The following is a 16,974-nucleotide window of genomic DNA, read 5'->3' as shown; positions in this document are numbered from 1 at the left end:
GGAGGAAAAGGTGTAAAATGGAATGAATAATTAAATGTGTTGAAACAGTAACATGCTACCAATGCCATTTTTGGTAGTGCTAGTCATTTTCTGGCACACATACTGGCCATTATCACAACTCGGCCTTTTCTTGTTATTAATTTCATTTTCATTTCATTCGGCTGTGAAAGAGTCAATAACATCTGGCAGTAAAAAGTTGTCAAATTCCCCCAACAGTTTTTGCACCTAAGACAAGTAGGATGTTCTTTGCCTTCTAAGTCTCCTTTTACCATGTAATGGGGGGTGTAGAGAGCATATCTTCTGCATGATTCATCTTCCTGCATCCTGTTATTAAGGGAACAAACCAAAAGATCGATGACATCCTATAAGCGTAACTAGTTTTGTCCCTCCCTCCCTGCCAGAAACTTAATAACGAAATGTTGAAAATGTTGAAATATTGATAATAATAATGACGCATTCTTCAGACAGATGTTTTTGCACAAACGTAATCAAGTATTTTTACCCCCTCCCCTCTAAACGTACGTTTATAGGACGTCATCGATCTTTTGGTTTGTTCCCTAATGCAGTACCTCAAATAGATATTACCTTTATTCCCAAGAGGTAAATTTTTGAACCATTTTGCTCTAAAGGTACAAATTTACGAGTGACAGCTATTGAAAAGTGTCAATAGGGAAGAGACAACCTTTCCAGCATTCTCAAGATGAATAAGAATCAGTATTTTTCACACAATATCAGTATTTTCATACTATAGTATTAAGGGGGTACTACACCCCTGGCCAATTTTTTGCCTATTTTTGCATTTTTCTCAAAAATTATAGCGTATTGGTGATAAGTAAGATATGTATATTATAGGGCAAGGACTACAACTACTGCACTGAAAATTCAGCAACTCAAGGCAAGTAGTTATTGATTTATTGATCAAATATTGGGTTTCCCTCATTTTTGACTGTATAACTCCACAACTGTTATCTGTGCTGAAATAAAATTTCCAGTGTAGCAGTTGTAGTCCTTGCCCCTATAACATACATATCTTACTTCTCACGAATACTCTATAATTTTTGAGAAAAACGCAAAAATAGGCACAAAATTGGACAGGGGTGTAGTACCCCCCTTAACAGCATTCTTTAGCATTTTCGGTATTCCTCCATATTGTTTCAGTATTTTTTACTTAATTCAGTACAAAATACTGAAAATCAGTAATAGATGGCGGCTTTGAACCCTGTTTTCATTGCAAAAACTAATGAATTATATCACTTATAATAATATAAAGAAAATTCTTATAAAATTCTTAACACATATTCCTTTACCTTGTAGTCCATCTGTTCCGAGCAGTTGAAGACATACACCATGATTCCCAGTGCACGTCCTAAATCTTTGGTGGTTTCTGTCTTGCCTGTCCCAGCTGGCCCAGCAGGGGCGCCACTCATCACCAAGTGAAGCGATTGTGTCAGGGTGATGTAACATCTGGACAAGACAAAATTAAAAAATCATATATTTGGATTCTATATATTTATAATTATCACAATAATTTACCTACTCATACAGCACTACATGTATTTTGGGGGATTAAAGAAACAATATCCTATAATGAAAGAAAGGGATAAAAAGACTAGTTTGCGTCTGATGTCAGGGCAAAGGCGCGCCGTGATTGGTTGCCAACCTTGCCAGTACAGCATTTTCTGTCTAGTTTTCAGAATTTCAGATGCGATTTAGTCTTTTTATCTCTGTCTTTCATTAATATTTTGCCAAAAAAGAGACAACCCAATCCTAATCCTTCCTTTCGTTGGAAGTTTATTACTGGTATTAGGAATTTGGCATGTTTTCTTACAATTGAATTCACAAAATTCAAAGACTTGACACAAGTCTTCGTATTCAGAACTTAAGTAGAGGCTAATGCCCCTTGCAGCATGACATATCAGCCAATGACAAGCCTTGATTGTGTCCGTTTGTCTGCAATGCGTGTGCGTCATGCCGCTCAGCAGCAAGTGGCATGACATATCAGCCAATGACAAGCCTTGATTGTGTCCGTTTGTCTGCAATGCGTGTGCGTCATGCCGCTCAGCAGCAAGTGGCATGACATATCAGTCAATGACAAGCCTTGATTGTGTGCGTTTGTCTGCAAAGCGTGTGCGTCATGCCGCTCAGCAGCAAGTGGAATGACAGTATGAAACCAGCATAAGGTATTACCGTAATTTTCGGAATATAAGCTGCGGCGTATACTATATACGTTATTTTTGGAGCCGCCGAAAGTCAGTGCGACTCTTAATCTTACCATTTTTATGTTAAATTTGAATGATCGATTAGTTAAAATACAAAAGAAAATGTGTGTGCATAGTTTATTATTAGGCCAAGTCGTAGCATACAAAAACACCCTACAAATGCATGTTTTTGGCTCTTATTTCCAAAAATTGACCAAATATTAAAATTTCAAATTTTATTGCCAGTTACTGCCAACTAAAGAATTAGAATTGAGCTATGTTTATTCAGCAAAACAGGATACTATTGTTTTTATCCAAAATTAGTGCTGTATTTTTCTACTATGACTATATTTCTAGTAGAACTAGATGGACGGCGATTCTTGGATGTTGCGGTTTTCGACCCACAGCGTCGACCGTGATGCCTCCACCAAAGGGAGGGATGTGGCACTCAAAAGTTGCTACAAAGTTTCAAGCCTCAAGGGCATAATTTGTCCTAATAGAAACACACTCTATGACAGTTAATCATAGTCATTTCATTTACTTTTTTCAAATCTTACCTATCTGTGAGTGGGGTAATAACTAGACGAGGTGTATTTCCTAGATATTCATAGGAATACCTAAACTGGGCATCACAAATATTGGCAAAGCAATCCCCTTTCTCTTCATCCCATCTGTGTCTAAGCTGGCTCAGCCACTGGAAGGCGAGGGCGCTGTCAATCTTCTTTAAAAGCGAGAGAAGCTACCACATCACGGCGTGCGTCGATGGTACAGATGGTCATGATCTTCTGACGGTCACCTTTGTTGAGTTTGCCAATCAACAAGTTGATGAGTGTGTTGAGTTGTTGAATCTGGGATGATTTGGTTATAGTAAAGAAAAAGTATCACAGTAAATGATTTCATTTGAGAAATAAGTCTGCGGAACTTTCAACATTATTCAATTCTGACTTTCAACATTATTCAATTCTGACTTGAAAGACACACATACTACATTCATAGTACATGAAGTGTGGTACACATCTCAAAGCAATTCTGTTATATAGAAAAAAAAAAAAAAGAAAAAAAAAAAAGCGCAGTGATTTATAGTGCGCTACGCACAGGCACAACGCCTAGAGCGTTGATCCACACGCCTCAGCACACTTTACAGGTTGTCGCTGACCACTACCCCTAGCAGAAATTCTATACAGCAAGAAGTGTATCAAAAGTGTATCAAAGTGTATTAAAACTGTATCAAACGGCAATTTGATACAATTTTGATATACAAAGGGTGTATTGAAAATGTATCAACTGAAAATATAGGGTATCAAAACTGTATCAAATACCACCTAACTGTATCAAAAATGTATCAAAAGTGTATCGAATCTGAACTTAGATAATTTTGGCCATGATTTTGGTGTATCAAAAGTGTATCAAATTGGACTTTGCAGTTTTTTAGTGTATGTAAAGTGTATCAAATTGGACTTAGTCAAATTATGGCTGCCTACAGTGTATCGAAAGTGTATTAAATTGGACTCTGCCTGTTTTTTAGTGTATGTAAAGTGTATCAAATTGAACTTAGTTAATTTTTGGTGGCTAGAGGTATATCAAAAGTGTATCAAATTGGGCTTCATAAACTGACCTTTTGTAGTGTATCAAAACTGTATCAATAACTGGTCACATGTCTAGATAATGACTCATCATTTTCAAATTTGCCCATGTGGCATGCATGCAGTTTACACCAGGATTTGCATTTGGAAATGTACTGTATTTTAGAGCAAATTATGGTGTTTTATTTATCATGATGAAGATACAAACATGCTTGTAGACTGCACATTAGGTTTACAATGTAGTTGTAATCAGGGACTGTGATTATAAAAGAGGATATTTTATTGACTTTGTTCTGATAAGGTAAGCTTACTATATATAGGGCCTCTATGTATATGTATTAAGCATGAATATAGCACATGCCTGTATAGTAAAAAAACCTGCTGAATCTTTTTGTTATTGGTAGCCTTTTTGTCTCTTTATTGAGGGTAACAACTTTCCAAGCAGGCCCTCTGATGTATGTATGTTCCATTTTGGTTGGGTTTTGCTTCTTTTTTGCAATACTTTCTCACACATTTGTCGTATTGCGTTGTAATTTTGAACGTTGATAGGGGAAAGTGCATTGAGCTGCTCCGTGATGGGGGAAAGTGCCAGAGGTCAGCATTGTTAGTAGAGGCAAGGGGGCGACACTAAATTCACGGTTGTTCTATTAGCAACGCAAAACCTATGAAAAATTCCGCTGGTTTACTATCTAGAAAGTGAGGCCAGTTATCGATCCGTTATGAATAATTCATGTTCGACCCCTTGGATCATGTTAATTGATATTGGCAAATAACAACGTTGTTAGTTTTGCGAACTTTGCCTGTTCAATGAGAGTATAAGCGCCCCCAATACATCTGGGCACAAACCAGGTAAAACGATCCAGTTTAATGAAATGGCGGATGGATATTCCCATCGGGCACCAGTGATATGTTTTTTTTTTTAGTTATTGTTACTAATTTGATATGAAATGACATTTTGCAATAGCAAAGTCCAAATTAGGACTTGCGGTCAATAATATGAAGGAAATACGTGACAGAGGCAAGGTGTGAAACACAAGTAGTATTTGAAGTTAAAATAACCTTTGATACCCGACCTGACCTTCCATAGCTTTCCATCATGGCGCCTTATTCGCTTTTTTATGTATTTCTATATGCTCTCAAGTAAAATAAAATACCAAACTGCACTAAGCAGACAGAATGTTACTTGGCTCCCAGCATGAATTATTGATTTTATACGGAGGTAAAGAAATACACAGTTGCCTGCAAGCCGTGCACCATACTCTAAATACTTTCGAGGAGAGCGTGGCCTAGCGGGTAAGGCATAGGACTGTGAACCCAAGGGTCAAGGGTTCGAATCCCAGGTCCGGCTCTTTGTGTCCTTGAGCAAGACACTTCACTCTACTTGCTTAGTGCTTGGAGGGCACTTTAAGCTGTCGGTCCGATGTACATGCATATTTTCTCACATTAATGTAGTGTGCACGTTAAAGAACGTCACAGGCTATTCGAAAAGAGCAGGGGATCATCCCGGTCATGTTGACTGTACTTCAAAATACACTCATCTACTCTAGGTTCCAGAGTAAAAAATAAGTACAGCTTGTCTGTACGCAGTGCGACAATACTCATACATATGAGGGAGGCACTTATAAGGAAGAAGAATACTTCGGTAAATCTGAATAATGGTCACATGTAGACATATCACATGTTCGGGAAATCACGTGGCAACATTTTAAGATTTCAGACTTGTTTACTAGTTAAATTGTCATTTGTACTATTGATTATTTATCTTTGTTAATTAATATTAATTAATATATCTTTTAAATGCTGATAAATCGTGGTTGGCTGCCCATATTATATGTTAAATTCAATGTTTTATGAATATAATTCTACCACGCACAGGGGGTCACACAGCATAATTTCACACTACACGATTTAGCTAGATTTGGAGCTCTGCATTTCAAATTCACGTCAATTTTAAAGTTTATACACTTAATATATTTAATATAATACTTATTTTTTGTTATAACAAACTGGAACACGAAATATACTAGCTTATTACCTATACAGAAAGGGATTTATACACATTCACTCAGCAATTTGACATGCCTGGCGCATCAAGACATTCTCTGTCTGGATAACATGACTGTCGCCCTCAATACGTCTGGCCGCAAATTTAAATAACAATACGCTATTTACATATGAATGCGGCTTCATGCTAATTTCTAGCGCCGCTTCCAGGCCTATTCCGTGGTAGAGGGCAGTGTTGAATTTGAGCTTGATTAGACTTCAAAATTTGACCTTTGACCCCTTCACTTTGAGCTTTGGGGTCATTAATGTTTGCAAATATGTTTAGATCATGTAAGGATAATTCTTGTTGAATTTGAGCTTGATTGGACCAATTTTGATATTTGAAAAACTGTATCAAAAGTGTATAAAAAACTGTATCAAAAGTGTATAAAAACTATCAAAAGTGTATAAAAACTGTATCAAAAGTGTATAAAAACTGTATCAAAAGTGTATAAAAAACTATCAAAAGTGCATCAAAAAACTGTATCAAAAGTGTATCAAAAACTATCAAAAGTGTATCAAAAACTGTATCAAAAGTGTATCAAAAAACTATATCAAAAGTGTATCAAATGGCATGTATCAAAAATAGGGCGGTCCCGCTGGCCAGCATTAGAATTGGGCGCTGATTTGATACAGTGACATATTGATACACTTTTGATATAATTATGTATAAAATGTGTAGGAAATGAAAGGATAAAAATTTCAATGCTAATTTGATAGTTTAAATTGGAACCCTGATTTGATACAGTAACATATTCGATACACTTTTGATATAAATTATGTATGAAATGTGTATGAAATGAAAGGATAAAAATTTCAACGTTAATTTGATACAGTTTAAATTGGAACCCTGATTTGATACAGTTACATATTTCATACACTTTTGATATTATTATGTATGAAATGTATATGAAATGAAAGGATAAAAATTTCAATGCTAATTTGATACAGTTAAAATTGGAACGCTGATTTGATACAGTAACATATTCGATACACTTTTGATATAAATTATGTATGAAATGTGTATGAAATGAAAGGATACAAATTTCAACACTAATTTGATACAGTTCAAATTGGAACCCTGATTTGATACAGTTACATATTTCATACACTTTTGATATAATTATGTATGAAATGTGTATGGAATGAAAGGATAAAAATTTCAATGCTAATTTGATACAGTTTAAATTGGAACCCTGATTTGATACAGTTACATATTTCATACACTTTTGATATTATTATGTATGAAATGTGTATAAAATGAAAGGATAAAAATTTGAATGCTAATTTGATACAGTTTAAATTGGAACCCTGATTTGATACAGTTACATATTTCATACACTTTTGATATAATTATGTATGAAATGTGTATGGAATGAAAGGATAAAAATGTCAATGCTAATTTGATACAGTTTAAATTGGAACGCTTATTTAATACAGTAACATATTCGATACACTTTTGATATAAATTATGTATGAAATGTGTATGAACTGAAAGGATAAAAATTTCAGCATAAAGTTGATACAGTTTAAATTGGAACCCTGATTTGATACAGTTACATATTTCATACACTTTTGATATTATTATGTATGAAATGTGTATAAAATGAAAGGATAAAAATTTCAACGCTAATTTGATACAGTTTAAATTGGAACCCTGATTTGATACAGTTACACATTTCATACACTTTTGATATAATTATGTATGAAATGTGTATGGAATGAAAGGATAAAAATTTCAATGCTAATTTGATACAGTTTAAATTGGAACGCTTATTTGATACAGTAACATATTCGATACACTTTTGATATAAAATATGTATGAAATGTGTATGAAATGAAAGGATAAAAATTTCAATGCTAATTTGATACAGTTTAAATTGGAACCCTGATTTGATACAGTTACATATTTGATACACTTTTGATATAATTATGTATCAAATATGTATGAAATGAAAGGATACATTTCATTTGATACTTTTTGATACATTATCTTGGCATTTGATACACTTTTGATATGTATAAAATGTGTATGCAATGTTAATTTGATACAGTTTTGATACATAAAAGTGTATGAAATGAGGGTTCCAATTCAAATACTTTTTATTTCATACATTTTTCACACGCATCAAAAGTGGTGTATCAAAAGTGTATCAAATTTCAGCCAGGGACGGCCCACATCATTCCACAAACCATTAAACAACATTTCAGGGACTTTGCTGCAAGAGCGCACACCCTAGGCATTCCACAAATAACCATCGCAACCAGGATCAGCTCCCCGAGTTTCGTACGGGTTACAATCAGAATCAGTTCATTTCCTCCACAAGTACAGTCTTCATGCTTAATGTATATCTTCTCTTTGTACCGGTACATAGAGCCAGTGGCATAGCCAGGATTTTTTGCAAGGGGACCAAGTGAAGCAAGGTGATTTTCAGGGGAGAGGGAATTTGATGAAAATGGTCCAAAAAGGCCTAAAAATCTAAAACATTTGGTGGCCATCATCCCACAGGCAGGCAAGATGTTCTACAGGAGGGAAACATATCCCCTGGCTTGCACAGACATGTAAATATATAGCATTATTATGTTTTCAGGGTTATTAGGAGTTAAGAAAACCTAATAATGATAATATTGGATGGCTTATTTCGCATGATACCATAACATATCGGATTAGTCATACAAATATCGAACTCGCTGTTGGCTCGTCCGATATTTTTATGACTCATCCGATATGTTATGGTATCATGTTCAGCCATCCAATATTATATCAGTACTGGGCTGAATTAAGAGGGGGGGGGGCCTACTCCCTTCCTACTTGACTAAATCAAGTTTGGGCATGAAATTTGAGTCCCTATACATACTTGTTTCTTATTGTAGTCTTTCAGCGCATTCTCATGACCTTCCTCCAGTCTGGCAAAGGCAATCCCAACCTCTGTAGTCCACCAGATCTGAGTCGCAGCCAGCGCCACCTGAGCCGGGTAATCAAACAGCCACTGCTCTCTTGGTTTCTCTTCATACGACACCACCGATTCTGAAAAGTTATTCCTTGTGGTTTCTCTCATGGCGTTCATGAGCCTGTTAAGCCACACCTCGACTTGACCGGAGCATTCGCATTCCTCATTGAATACTACATATTCGTTTTCACTGCTGTACATGCCAAGGGCTACCTTGGTGTCGTTGTCCTCATCATCTTTCTTGAATTCCAACCTGGCCAGGTTGTCAAATAATTTGGACAAATGGCGTTGAGTCTGAACACATATTGGAAGAAGTATTATTCAATGAAGTCATCTTTATGCAAAACAAGATTACTTTATTAACACAGCCTTAGTATGGTCATTCTTTTTTTTAAAGTGGACAGTCAGATTTTCTGTACAATATTTTTTGCGTAACTACTCCCCCAAATGATCAATAAGCATAATTTTGATCACAAAAGTGAACTCATTCTGCAAGAGTTATTACCTATATCCCCAGGTTTGTCAAGGCCCCCCCCCCCCTTTGGAAAAATTTCACACCACCAGGAGTGTTTACTAATAATACCTGGACTGCTTATATAAAACAGAAGCAAAGGATAGGGTATTTCTAGGAGAAAAGTCATTTTAAGAAATCACTGGCTTCAAAAGTTAAACAAGTACATGTACTAGTACTTACAATTGATGGGTTGTTTCCATTAGACAAAAGAGAAAAGTCATTTTAAGGAGGCACTGGCTTCAAATATTACTTACAATTGATGGGTTGTTTCCATTAGACAAAATGTCCAGCAAATCAGCAGACGATACAAAATAAAATCTTGGGAATGCTAACCGCTTGGTTTCCAAGTACTCAGCCAAGGCCTTCTCACATACTGTCAAACTACAAAGAAACAAAATAGTCATGGTGAGATACACATAAAATACTGAACTTCATTTTGTTTTAAAGTTGACACAATACCTTTGGTCATAAATATAAAACTCAATACAATCTTCAAGAGTTAAAAACCAAAGGGAAAGCTGAAAGTTTCATGTATTTTTCAAAATTGTTTACTCTTTCTTGGTGAAATTTCTCAAGGGTCAAAATCAAAAGTTAATGTCAGTTAACACAATTCACCCATTGCACGGTTCCGCCATATGCAAGGAGAGCCTCGATCTGGCAGCATGCATGAATGGGAATTGAACCAGTCATATAACATTGCGTAAAGTTACGTAATACTTCCTTTCATGTCTATTGCCAGTTCGAGGCTCTCCTCGCATATGGCGGAACCGTGCAATAGGCGAATACTCTAATGCCCTTACTATTTATAGTTTTAAAATGACTGACAATTACAAGATGTAATAGTAGCAAATGTTGGTGATATCTAATAATAGGTAACTTGATCTGATTCAATAGAAGCTAGAGGCAAATTTTGAGCTCTTGTAAAAGTTTTGCTGCACGAAAAAAAATAATTGGACAAAACTTACTGTTACAGCAAGACCACTGTTACAGTATTTTGTTTAAGAAATGGGTTTTTATGGTACCAATACTGTTACCTTCATAGGTCTGTGAGGGAGGATTATTTTGTACTTTTGTGACAAAAAGAACCCTACCAATCCAGATTGTGTGTGGAATTTTTTAGCTGAAAGAAATTAAAAACAGCTGTTTTTTTTGGTCTAAGTGAATTAATTTTGACCTATATATTTTGAAAAAAAAATCAGAAATTTTTAACATGTTTGCAAAAAAGTTTTCAGATTTTTTAAGCTTTTGTTGATTTCTTAAGGTCATTAAGCCACTTCCAGAAAGAAATATTTTCACCAGCAGAACAAGGTTTTTTCAGTGGCCTTAGAATAAATGGTATGATTTCAACTAATTCTTTCCTTCTAGTTAACCAAACAAAGAAATATTATCCTTGAGCAGGAATTGAACCTCTTGAGTCCCAGGTTCAAATAATTGGTTTTTTGCTTGGTACCACAAATACAAAACTGATGTACATTAAAGGCTGAATGAGTGTTGTCAAAGCTACCAGGTTGTAGAGGTTGCAAATATAATATGTGACCATCCACCACGAAGTGGTAGTAAAGTCGGCTCTAGATCATTTTCTGTTTATTGCAGATTTTGAATGAATGCACTTTCAGCTTTAAAATGACACCTCAACCACCTTCATCGGACATCTGGAAGTGAAGTTATGGTTCATCAAAGGTCAAATTCCTAATATATTTTACATAGAAATCCACATACTGTTTTTGATTTTATCTCAAAATGGAAAATGCCGACTTTACAACCAGTTTGTGGTGGATGGGCACATATATTATGATGTTCCTTTCATGTGTTTAAAAAGCAAGGTCATATAAGTTCATGTTGGTTAGAATGTTTTAATAAAATGCTCCCTAGAATGAAACAAGTTTTGAGTGAAAGAGTGAAATCTTCATATAATATCATGGATATGCTATAATTATGGTACATTTATGGATGGATAATAATGATACAATGATGAGCGAATGCTTACAAGTATTAGTCAGCACTGCATTATGATTATAATACTTCTTTACAGAATTTGAAAATCAGAATGCAAGATGGGTAATTATCACCATGTGAAAATAATAATATTGTTTTACATGGTATTATCTGCCAAAATGGGAATGTGATGAGCAGTTACTAATAAATAAACAACAGTGGGCCTCCACTTAACATTAATGATTTCCACATAAGCGTAGTACGGAAATATGCACTATAAGGACTTTCAAGCATGCGTATCCTACGCATGCTTGCTTTCAAGCATATGTATCCTACGCTAATGTACAATTTTTGCACATGCAACTACCGTATTTGAAGCTCATATGATTGATCAATTTCTTATTTGTCACTAGCAGATGTCGGTTATTCAATTTTTTAAGAGAAAATAAAAGATCAAGTTCAAATTGTATTAAAATTGTTTTTAAAAAAATATGATAATATGTACAGATGGAATCACACAAATTAAAAATTGACGGTTATGAATGAGATTAATGACTTTAAATCAGATATTTTTCGGATATTGTGAAAAATCTAAAATATTTTGCTTGGACCTCAGAATATATCCTTCAGGGCACATTTTCGGTCCCAAAGCAAAATATTTTGATTTTTCACAATACCCTCAAATCAACTGATGCACAATCATCAACCTCTAATCAATGATCTACTCAAACCAAAGTTGGAAATTTTGACAATCAAGCTACTACAACTATTTCTTATTTTTGCCCATATCTCAATTTCATTATTGCTGACTTTGGTCTGATTAGATCAGATCATGTCACACATGGTTGAGTATGGATGCAGTACAATGAACCAGTATGTCTGTATAAATTGATGAATGCATGATTAGGCATGATATGCATGATATGCTGACCAAAACTAACTTTTTGGCAACACCCTGTAATAAAATACATCACCACTGCAATAGGTCATGTATCTGTAAAGAAATTGTCACATTACAATGTCAATCACAATATGTTTTATGGGCATAGATAATATTGCTACAACCCCACTATTCTTCAAAAGGTACAGTAAAAGTGCAATTTTTTGTGTATATTAATTTGCGCACTTTTCGCTTTCCAAGCTGCTACCGTGAAAATAACAACACGCGAATATATTCTTTTTTGTGTGAAGTTTAAAAACAAGGGAAACTGTTCAAAATTGGCAAAGCAAAAAAAATAAATCACATGAAAAATTCCACTTTTACAGTAGTTATAAGCTATATAATATGGTAAAATCACTTCTGTGTTACTGGAAATCAGGTGTGAGGTATCTACGCCTATCCTTCAGTGCTTACTCCCAATCACAGAAAAATACACTACTAATTTTTGGGGATGAAAAAATATTATTCAGTTTTGCCACAAAAAAATATATTTCAATCCTAATCCTGTAGTTAGAACCAAATATGGCAACAAAAGTCAAATTTTAATATCTTGCAAATTTTTGGAAATAAGGGCCAATTGCAGTCACAAAATTCAAGTGCATAGACTGTTATTAGACATTTACAACATTTGTCACAGCAAACAAAAAACATCCTAAGAATGCATATTTTTGGCCCATATTTCCGAAAAATTGCCAAATATAAAATGTGACTTTTATTGCCAGTAAGGATTGAACTACGTTTTTATTTAACAAAAACAGGATAATACTTTTTGAATATGAAAAAATAGTAACTATTATTCTGGAATTTGGATTACATACATTGCAGTCCACCTACTATAATTGGTCAACCAACGGATGAAGTCAAACAATCACAATATTGATGTACTCAATGGTACTACCCCGGGGGTACTACATTGGGTGCCGCAGAAGCCCACCATGGGTACTCAAACATACTCAAAAGATAGCATGAAAGCAAACAAGAGTTCTGGCTGTGTATGTCAAGGACATGCCTTTTGTTTATATACAACAGCAGGTGATTTGGTTTCCTCTTTAGATCTATCATACCTATTCAGTGCACTAATACTAAATTGATCACAATAATGAATACACACATATTTCAAAACAAGTATCATATTTTTTATGATTTCTCAAGAAAGCTTTTCTTAAATTTTATGAGCCAAAAAACATAACCATGAATAGAACAATGCTATAAATATTCCATAGTACTCACAAATTGTTATAAATATCAAAAACATTTCAAATGGCTGCAAATGAATTCTATTGTGTGCTGTAAGGTGTTAAAATTGCATGATTTTCTGTGCCTATACTTTAGGGCTTCAAGCATATTGGACAGCGAAAGTCAAATACAGTGGTAAAGTCCTAAAGATACTTTTGCATAATGCATGTATCATTTTAGACTGGTATGATGTCTAAGTGATGTGTCATGTCAAAAAGGAGACACTTTTGGGCAGGATCGTAAATGGATAAATAGCCAAAAATCTACCTGGGGTGATTTTTTCACAATTTGGGTTTGTCGCAAATTTGTGATGTTATTTAAATGTTAAAAAAATTGTCTGATAGTTTCAGACCGGAATATAACTGGTATCTTGTATTTTTTGAGACATTTTTCAAGGTAATTCCTACTCTCAACATTGTCAAAAATATTTTTAAAGGCCGATATCTCAATTTCCAATTTTATAATACTGTAATTTACAAACTCAATATCTTCGCTTAGGAATGTCTGATTTCATTGGGGCCTTGTGGAGCAAAATATCTCTATATTTAAGATATGTAAAAACCTCAAAATTGATAACCTGCCCAAAAGTGTCTCCTTTTGACATGACACGTCACATATACTGGGCGAAAAACAGAGGCCAGTAAAATCTACCTGCTGACAACTTATAACAACAGCACACAAGACTTGTCAATTTTACATAAAATTTACTAGTGCAATTGAAAAAAATATGTTAATTTTGTAAATTCTGAAAAAATATACGAAGTATGAGGCATTTGGTTACAATAGAGGAAAATATATGAAGAGTTCAAAAATATAGGAAAATAGGAAATATATAGCTGCTTGAAGCCCTGTTATAATACTTACTTGTGTTGTAGACCCTCTAATTTGTCATACAAGCCTGGTTTATTGGTTGCTTCCACCACATTGGGTGTCTTTCCAGCATCAAGCAACAATTCCTAAATATAGACAAACAACAAAATTGAACATTTCAAAACTTCTGCAATAAACATGCATCACTCTCAATTTGTTACAATTTGGCCAAGATATGTAAGCAAGCAAGGCTCTGATGACAGCTTGTTAACAATACCACATGCATCCTGTGCATATAGCACTGCAGTCAAAGCGTATCTAAGCACATCATATTGTACATACTTGGGCACAGCATAGCAGTTGCCATAGCATGCATATACATGCCTGTTAGCGGGGGGGACCCCACAAATTCCCTCAAAAGGTCCACTCTTCAGGATAAAAACGTCCAGGGACCACTTTTTCACATTAATTGAACTGTTGTGGGGTGTGAAGTCCACTTTTTGCATGAAAGTTGGGTTTGTTTGTTTGTTTGTTTTTTTTGGGGGGGGGGAGGTCCTCAATTTTGGAATTCCATGAATCCTACATACAGCCAGGAGGGTGAAAGTGCATAGGAACAATGCCGGAAACTACGTCACGCTATTGTTCGACTTAAACTACATCATTTTTAACCCCTTCCGTTTCCATTAATACAGCTTTAGTCTCCTCCACCTTCGCAACACGGTACGTGGAGTGACTGGAATCACAATGACAGCGGAGGAGAATACTAGCTGGTCAGACAATTTAATTCTATCAAGCATATAATACCTGAACAATCACCGTCATTTGATCGATTTACTACAGAATATAATTGTATACACAAAATATAATTGTAAAATTGTAAACATGTTAACTTATATACTTGTGTACTAAAGTATAAGGACACGTGAATAAAATCATGTAGAAGACAAAATGGCCGCTAATCCGCCTATTGTCTAGACTTAAACTACATCTTCCGGTTTGTTACGTAATACTAGGATGCCATGCCCTGATACAGCCCTGTGCTTATACATGGACACAGGGTGATAAAGAGTCAATATTAGGGTGCTCATGAAGCGTACTTATAGGCATCCACCCATGCATGTCCATATAAGGAGATGGTAGCAATTAAGATGGTAGCATACATAGGTGAACAAGAAACATACATACCTTAAAATCTGTATCTATATTATCAAACCGTTTGGAGTCTTCCGGCAACTGGTTACGGATATCCTCAGACCCAATGAAAATGCTCTCAAGATGTGACCATGTTCTTTGTACTTCAAACCATATGGAGATGACAGAATCAGCTGTAGACAGCTTCTTCTGCCAACCAGATACTTCTTCCAGGAAATGGGCAATATATTTGGAGGTCATCAAATTCTGCAGTTGAACCTGTTATGTCAAAAACAAATTAAAGTACAAAGTTTCATTTTAACACAATAATTACCGAATCTATAATAAATAACGGAGTTGGAAAACTTTCCGTCATAAAAACTTGAAGAGTGGTGATGCTTTTGAAAACTGCATTTTTGCAAAGCTAATCATTCACCCAGTTACGCTGTATATTCACCTCATTTTTTTCAATCTTAGCAATTAAAGTCCAAATGAGCAAAAAATGCTTAAAATACACATGTCGCAATAACTGCGTCAGATGATGTTTTTGGCAGTTTGTAAATGGGTAGATATTATTTCCAAAAAAAGTCTCTGTTAGAATGAGATTACAAAGACTAATAAATGATTTGATTTAAAAAGACAGTATCATCTTCTTCTTTGTTGTTCCCATCGCCTCCACTCGTTTCTCTTCCCTGTTTCACCTGTCCCCTTTTCCCCGTTTAGCTCATGTCCCTCTTTCCCCATTCCCTCTGGCAGCTGGTAAGGTGATGTCCACGACACAATGAAATTGCCGGGTTTCTAATCCACAACCTTCTGATCATTGAATCCTGTACCACTGCATCACTATGTCCAGGCACACATGGGTGGCTTGGACTATAGCAATAAGAGATGATTATAGAATAAACTAAAAAATATTTTAACAGCTAATCGGAAATTTTTTCACTTAGTTCGGAAAGATATTGACGCAGTCGTGTGCAGCAAAAAAAAAAACCACAACGATCACATACTGGTTAGTGGCGATAGCTTGTTTGATGGACATGTGGGCTATGGGCGTGTGGTATGCTTGTTCACACCAATCATGTATAACCCTGCTATTACTTGACACACCATATTGGATATGGTAATCAAATACACACTCAAATAGCCAGCAATTGGCTGGTTGAGTATGTTTTGATGGTCGGGCACAATCAGTGTTTTTCATAAAAGTTTTTTTGGTAAAAGTCCTCCTGAAAAGATGTACAACCAGTATTATAAATCTGTGTGACAATACTACAAGGATATTGCCTTACTTGATTATCTTCTAGTGTTTCTATTAACTCTTCATTGGCAACCAACATGGAAACACTTGTCCTAGGATGCTTGTCATAGCCAAACTCCATTGTTGTCCACGTAGAGTCCAGTTCCTTCAACACCTTCTCCATACTCATTTCTTTGACGGCCTTGTCTACAATGTTGCGGACTTCGTCCTCAAAGTTGTGCAGGTTGAGGTTCAGCAAATCTGACAAGTTGGTGTTCTCATCCATGGCAAATTTCACCTAGGTTCATTCATAAAAAAAAAATTTAAATCTTGTAGGTTGACATATTTCATATACTTGAAACATAACTTATCAGATCAAATGTGGACTTAATTTTT

General features: G+C 35.2%; 1 pseudogene; it reads right to left on the bottom strand.

Annotated features, from left to right (window-relative positions):
• The window catches only part of LOC140150761 (dynein beta chain, ciliary-like), an 89,602-nt pseudogene that overhangs the window by 42,848 nt on the left and 29,780 nt on the right, over positions 1-16,974 (bottom strand).

This window comes from Amphiura filiformis, chromosome 4, assembly GCF_039555335.1.
Source record: "Amphiura filiformis chromosome 4, Afil_fr2py, whole genome shotgun sequence".
Taxonomy (NCBI): Eukaryota; Metazoa; Echinodermata; class Ophiuroidea; order Amphilepidida; family Amphiuridae; genus Amphiura; species Amphiura filiformis.
The sequence above is the reverse complement of the archived record's forward strand: the minus strand, read 5'-3'. Positions and strand labels throughout refer to the sequence as shown.